Raw genomic sequence first — 7,208 nt, 5'->3', positions numbered from 1 at the left:
ATGCTTTTTCATTCATTCACATAGTACTTTTTATTATAATAATAATACCTAGCATGTTTATAGTGTTTTAAGGTTTACGAAGTGTTTTCTGTCTGTTTTTTGAGTCTCACAACAACCCTGGAAAGTAGGTATTTCTATTACCCCTATTTTGCATATGAGGAAACTGAGGCAGTTAAGTGAATGGCCTAAGGTCACAGAACTAGCCAGTGTGGCAGAGCCGGTGTACCAGGCCTTTGGGTTTCAAATCCAGGACTGGCTGGGGTCAGCAAACGTTTGTGCAGCTGAGGGAAAAACAGGTGAATTCACAGTGTGCTGAGTTCTGGGCTGCATGCTGAGGGAGGGGAGGGGTGAAGCTTGAACCGGCTCCCTGCCGTCATGGTGTTCAAAGTAAGGGATGGTGAGGACAAGCAGACACAGATAAATCAGATTCACAGTATCATGTCACAAATTCCCAAGCGAGGTCACACAGAATCACAAAATCAGAGAGCAGAAAGTGAGCTCAGCCATCCTCAGATCCCCGCTGGTGCCCAAGAAAGCGTTGTCCTTTCCGGAACCCCGAGCCTTTGCACTCAGTTCCATCCCCTGGGACCAAGCAGAATAAACACAACCCCCCTTTCGCACAGGATGGCCTTTCAGACCCTTGATGACAGCTGGCAGGTTTCCTGAGCGGTAAGCCTTTTCTTCTCCAGGCTCCGTCCCCATCCTCATGTGGCCCGATCTCCTTGGCAGCAGGAGGGTAGGGAAGATGTGATCCTGGGTCTTGAGGAGTTAGCAGTCCAAAGGTGATAAGTCAGACAGAGATAATACTCATTAGACCAGGGTTTGGTGGTGCTTCCCTGGGCCCCTCCAGTGGTCTGCAGCTCCTAACATGTAGCCCTCCGATCTGAACCCTCTGCATCCTGCAGGCCAGGGCAGAGCCCCGGGGGTTCACATCTCCCTAGTGATGGATACCATACTTGCACATAATGCAACTACTTCTCCCTCCCTCTGGCCTCTTCCCTTAGCTCCAGAAAAGTGAATCCATCCAGAATCTGACTTCATCTAGAAAAGATCGGGCATCTTGCACCATTCCTGCAGTGGAACCAGAGGGTAAATGGCTAACTAGGTAAGATGTAGCCCTTGGGGAGCCAGTATCAGCAGCAGGAGCAGATCAGGCCTGGTCCACTCGGCCTTTCTCTGAGTATCTCCCCACCAGCAAACACACAAGAGTCAGTGCAGACCTCCCCTGATGTTCCAACTTCGAGGGATTCCTTCCTCTCACATCCCACCCCTCTGTAAAGCTCACTCCCACTTAGCCACAGTCAAATCCAAGGTTTCTCAACCTTTTCTGTGTTATAAAAGGCAGTCTGCTGAAGCTTACCCCTTCACAGATTAATGTCTTTAAATGCATAAAGTAAAACAAAATACATAGAATTACAACTGAAACACAATATATTGAAATACAGACAATTTTAAAATAATTTTTATGTAATAATAAAAAAAAACCAGAAATCTATCTACAGACCCTAGGTTAAGAGCCCTGGTCTAATGGGTATTCTCTTTGCATATGACCGATCACCTCTAGTCTGTAAACTCCTCAAGGCCAGAGATCATGTCTTCCTTATCCTTATACTGCCGTAAACCATCAAGAGCAGAACAGACTGAAATATTTGTCAGATGAATGAATGAAACATTGAATGACAATTGCACTTTTGTTCCTCCAGTCTTCTCCCCAGTGCCCTCCCACTTCCCCTATCCCAAATCTACACCTTTCAATGCCCTCCCTCCTCCCCTCTTCCAACATACCTATCCCTCAAGCTGCAGCCCTTTATCCCTGACCTAGCCTTTCCTTACTAACTCCTCACTAATCACCTCTCCCTCCTATGAGGCAGACTCCGCAATGGAGCATGAAGCCCAAAAAAATGCCCAGATCAAAGCAAACGCTTAATAAAAGCTTGGTGATTGATTGGTTGAATAATGCCATGTTGTCTGTTGTCCTCCTGGGGAAGGTCCCCACAGAGATGTCCATTTTCATAAGATGGATGCCAGAGAGGCAATGGTTGAATCCTGGCGGAAGGAACGTAAGACTTGGAGCCTTCAATCTGGTCCTAGAACTTACTGGCCGTGTGCCTAACCTTGTGTGGCTGATATAACCCCTCTGTGTCTCAGTTTCCTCATCTGTAAAGTGAGGAATGCTTTTGGTACTTGCATTGCAGGACCACCTATAAGATAACTTGGAGCTAGTGGGCGTGACTTTAGGACTTCCTTTCCCACAATGCTTGGGCAGGACGATGGTTCAGATGTCCTGGCATGAGGACTTTAGTGGGGAGAGCTCCATAACAGGGACTGTCAGAAGCAGGAGGACAGGAGGAGCTGACCCAGGAAAGGCAGGAAGCTGGGCTGGGGTCTGAGGGAGAGAGGAGAGAGGGGACTGTGTGGGGTCCCCAGTTCTGAGAGCTGGACCCTAACAACTCTGGAGTTGATGGGAAAGGCTTTGACCACTCTCTAGCCTGCCCGGAGAGACTCTCATGAAAAAAAAAATTCCAGAGGTAGACAGTCCTGCCACCTGAGCATTCACCACTGGGGCTGTGAAGCCTGATGGACTGTGTCTTTCACAATCACGGGGATTCCTGGGAAGTAGATGATGATTTCCTAGGAGAGCTCTGAGAGGTCACCCCTTTGTGTAAGGGTGAATCACAGGAGGACTTCAAGGGAGGAAAGCCCATGGATTCCTTAGTATTTGGGAGCTGTGGTTAGCATTAGCGGACCAGCGCTTTGGGCAGCATCTAAAAAGTGTCTCTGCCTCCCGCCAGCCCTGCAGGGTCAATCCAGGGCAGGATGTAACACGGGTGAGCCAAGAGAGGAGCTGCCTTTGCATTCACAGAGCTTAAAAATGGAGAAAAATATGTGAAATATGTAAAAACAAAAAAGCAAAAAACTCTGCCCCCGCAGGTCAGTAGGAGAGCGGCCCCAGCGTCCTGCTTTTGTCCTGGGTGTGAAGTTAGCTGGTTTGGGCCCAGCTCCAGGTGCCTCGGCCCCTCCACATGGAATGCCCAGCACTGGGCACAGAGGCTGCTCTCGCTCATTCTCTGCCTCCCCCATCTTCTGTTCCCAGCTCATTCCCGCGTTTCCGCCTCCTCCCTTCTCACTAGTGTTCCCACTCCTCCCTCTGAACTTGGCTTTTTTGCAGGATCCAAGGCCTCTCTGGGGGTCTACTGTGTGCCCAGCCCCCCCCAAGGCCTTTCTGGGTACCTACTGTGTGCCCAGTCCCCCAAGGCCTTTCTGGGGCTATTGTGTGCCCAGCCCCCCAAGGCCTTTCTGGGGCTACTGTGCGCCCAGCCCCCCAAGGCCTTTCTGGGGCTACTGTGTGCCCAGCCCCCCCAAGGCCTTTCTGGGTACCTACTGTGTGCCCAGCCCCCCAAGGCCTTTCTGGGGCTACTGTGTGCCCAGCCCCCCAAGGCCTTTCTGGGGGTCTACTGTGCGCCCATCACCCCAAGGCCTTTCTGGGTACCTACTGTGCGCACAGCCCCCCCTGGCCTTTCTGGGGGTCTACTGTGTGCCCAGCCCCCCAAGGCCTTTCTGGGTACCTATTGTGTGCCCAGTCCCCCAAGGCCTTTCTGGGTCTACTGTGTGCCCAGCCCCACAAGGCCTTTCCGGGTACTTACTGTGAGCCCAGGCCACATCAGGCACTGGGGGGTGACCCACCGAGAATGGAAGCCTGGGTCCCTGCCCTCCAGAAGACCTTAGTCCAGAGGAGAGAGAACACACATCAAACCTTTAGGGGACGATTCTAGAGAACACTCATTCCTAAGCAAGCAGGGCACCTTGTAGGCTTGAAGAGAAAGACAAAGAAGAAAACGTACAATTGAAAGGAGATGAAAGACATACAGACCTTTCATGTCCAGCCTCTTCTAATGCTCCCAGTGTGACCTTGGGACTGTGGCTTTGCCCTTTCATTTTTCCCTTTATAAAATCGAGTGTAAACTGCTAAGGTTTCTTCTGGCCCTAAGGGTCGAGGAGTCATAGGATCTTCGATTATGAGCTGCCAGGAGTCTTGGGGATCTTCCAGTCAGGCCCCCACATTTTATAGATGAGCAAACTGGAGCTCAGAAAGGCCGACTGCCTTCCCCAGGGTCATACAGCCAGGAAGTGCCTGAAGCTAGATTCAAACCCAGGTTTTCCTAAGCCTCTAAGCCAGGCAGTCACACAGCAACTGACCACTAGTCTATCTGAGGTCACCCTTTCTTCACTTCCAACTGTGAGGCAGCTTGGTGGACGGAGGTCTGGGCTTAATTGTGTGAACCTGGGTAAGTCACTTAACTGCTGCCTGTCTCAGTTTCCTCATCTGTAAAATGGGGATGATAATAACACTATATACCTCAGTGGTTATTTATTATCCTTACTTTACAGTTGAAGAAACTGAGGCAGACAGAGGTTAAGGGAGTGGCTGAAGATTTACATAGGTAACTAGAAAAGGCTGGATTTGAACTCAGGTCTCCCTGACTCCAAGCCTAGGACTCTATCCGCTGGGCCACCAGAGGCCTCATAGTTGGAAGGAACCTCAGAGGTCAACCAGCCTGGCATGGTGGAGAGAGCATTGGGCAAGTCATTTAAATCACCTTAGGCCTCAGTTTCCTCATCTGTAAAAGAAGGGGATTGACTAGATAATAATGGCTAATGTATATATGGCACATTACCTGCATTATCTCATTTGAGTCTATGAAGCAGGTGCCATTATTATCTCTATTTTACAGATGGGGAAACTGAGGCCTGGACTCTAGACCTCAGCGGAAGTTGGAAGAGAGCCAGTGCCGAGGCAGCACAGGTAGGAGCTGGCCAGACAACTGGAGGCACCTAAGAGATGATCTCAATCAATCAACATTTATTAAGCTCCCACTATGTGCATCACGCCAGGCATTATGCTAAGTGAGGGGGATACAAAGAAAGGCCACAGATATCGATGAAGCTGGCTATAGACAGGATAAGCAGGAAATGATGGAGGGGAGGTAGTGGAATTCATAAAAGATCTGAGAAGAAAACACATTTATTATGTACCTACTATGTATAAGGAACTTAGACTCCCACAGGAGAGAACCAAACATAAACACTAAGCATGATCCCTGCCCTCAAGGAGCCAAGATTCTTTTTTAAAATGTTTTTTTAGGCAATTGGGGTTAAGTGACTTGCCCAGGGTCACACAGCTAGTAAGTGTACAAGTGTGTGGTCTGAGGCAAGATTTGAACTCAGGTCCTCCTGACTTCAGAGCTGGTACTCTATCCACTGTGCCACCTGGCTGCCCCAAGGAGCCCAGATTCTGAGGGATGAAATACAGCAGGGAAACAGGTAACAACAGAACTTGTTAAAAAAAAATGCATTTTGTTGAAGCCCTTTAACTTTCCATCACAATCATTTCCCATCTCCACTACCTCCAGATGAAACCCAGGTTCAGAAGAATAAACCATAAAAAAAAAAACCAACCCAATGAAACAAAAGTATCCAATACAGAAACCACATCTGACAATGTAGATATCATTCTGCCCTAGTTACCCCCCCCCACCTCTCTTGTGGTGAGAGAGAAAGTACATTATCTCCTTATCATTTCTCTGGAAACTTGCTTGGCTTTTCATCTCTACTTTTTAGAAATCTCTTCATGTACATTCTTGCCATCATGGTATCTACTACCCTTCTAGTTCTGGTTATTTTTTCCTTGCCACGAGTTCATACAAAACTTCCCAGCTCCTCTGAATTCCTGACATTCATCACTTCTTACCGCACAATACTTCTCCATTATCTTCACATACCACAGCTTTTCAGCCATTTCCCAACCAAGGGACATTCACTTTGTTTTCCATTGTTTGCTATCACAAAAAGTTCTTCTGTGGCTGTTTTGGCATATATTCAATCTCTGTTACTGTCTTTGACTTCTCTGGAGTTGATGCCCAGTGGCAGGATCACTGGGTGGAAAGGGCAGGAGGAACTTCATCATTTTCTTGCATCATTCCAAAATGAGAGCCCAGCATAGCTGTACCACCTCCAACAGGGAATCAGTGTGCCCACAGCCCCACCACCAAAGATCATTCCTCTCTTTTGCCATCTTTGCCAATTTGCCGAGTGTGAGGCGAAGTCATCTATTTTATTTAACTTGGGTTTATCACACTCTTGCAATCTGCAGCATGTTTTCACACAGACATTTGTAGTTTGCAATTCTTATTTAGAAAAGTATATGTAGCCTACGTCTATATATTGGCAAACGAATCTTGGGATCATAAACTCGAATCTATTCCCTAACTATTTTGGTTGTAAAAATATGAGTACCAGTAATTTTAATGATTAGTGATTTGTTAATAGTTAAACTAACGATTAATGATAATCAGTAAGCTTCTCAGTTATATTTGACACATTTTCCCTCTCTATTACTTCTCTTCTAATTCTGTCTTTATTGATTTTTATTTGTTCAAAAACTTTAAAATTTCATGTAGTCAATACCTAGATCAGGAGTCTATAGGGCAATTCTTATAAACCTTAATATGTCAAAATTCATAGATAAGCCCTCCACAGGGGTGCAGGGTGAGGAGAATGCACTGCTTTTATATTAGCAAGCAACAAAATACATAGAACAGAATTTCTTAGGAGTTTTTCTTCTCTTTCTTCCTACATACAACCTCCTACTCATGCTGTTTTCTAGTTTTATTCTGGTCATTTTCTTACTCTGAGATCACCTGATACAGTATTGCTTGAGAAATGAAAATGACTTTCTATGATGCGTCAAGGTAAATGGAAGCAGGTTGATGTCAAAAAGATTCATTTTTGTTTGGATGAACTCTCCCATCACTTGTTTGGTTGAGAATCCTCCCCTTGACTCAGTGCTGACGGCACTTGGTCTCGTCCTCTTCTGAGTTTTTGATGAAGCGAGTCCTTCTATTCGTGTCATGTACTCTACCTGATAATTTGAGGGGAAAGAGAGCATTAATCAGTCACAAAGGAAATCAGAAAAGCCTTCAGTTACTGTGGCTGTGGGAGAATTCTTGAGGCTGGGGAAAATTAAGGTGAATTGGAACATAAGGCAGGCAGTCTGAATGCAGATGTAGTCTTGCCTGGACAAGGGGTGTCCCCCCCCCCAGAGGCGCCAGCCAAAGAGTCCCTCAGACACGGAGTAGGGTGGTGGTGAGGAGAAGGGCACGGGAGTGATAGAACTCTTGGGCACAGTGGCCTATGGACAGTTAAACTGT

The sequence above is a fragment of the Phascolarctos cinereus genome, unplaced genomic scaffold, assembly GCF_003287225.1.
Source record: "Phascolarctos cinereus isolate Bilbo 61053 unplaced genomic scaffold, phaCin_HiC Scaffold_9;HRSCAF=440, whole genome shotgun sequence".
Classification (NCBI taxonomy): Eukaryota; Metazoa; Chordata; class Mammalia; order Diprotodontia; family Phascolarctidae; genus Phascolarctos; species Phascolarctos cinereus.
The sequence above is the reverse complement of the archived record's forward strand: the minus strand, read 5'-3'. Positions refer to the sequence as shown.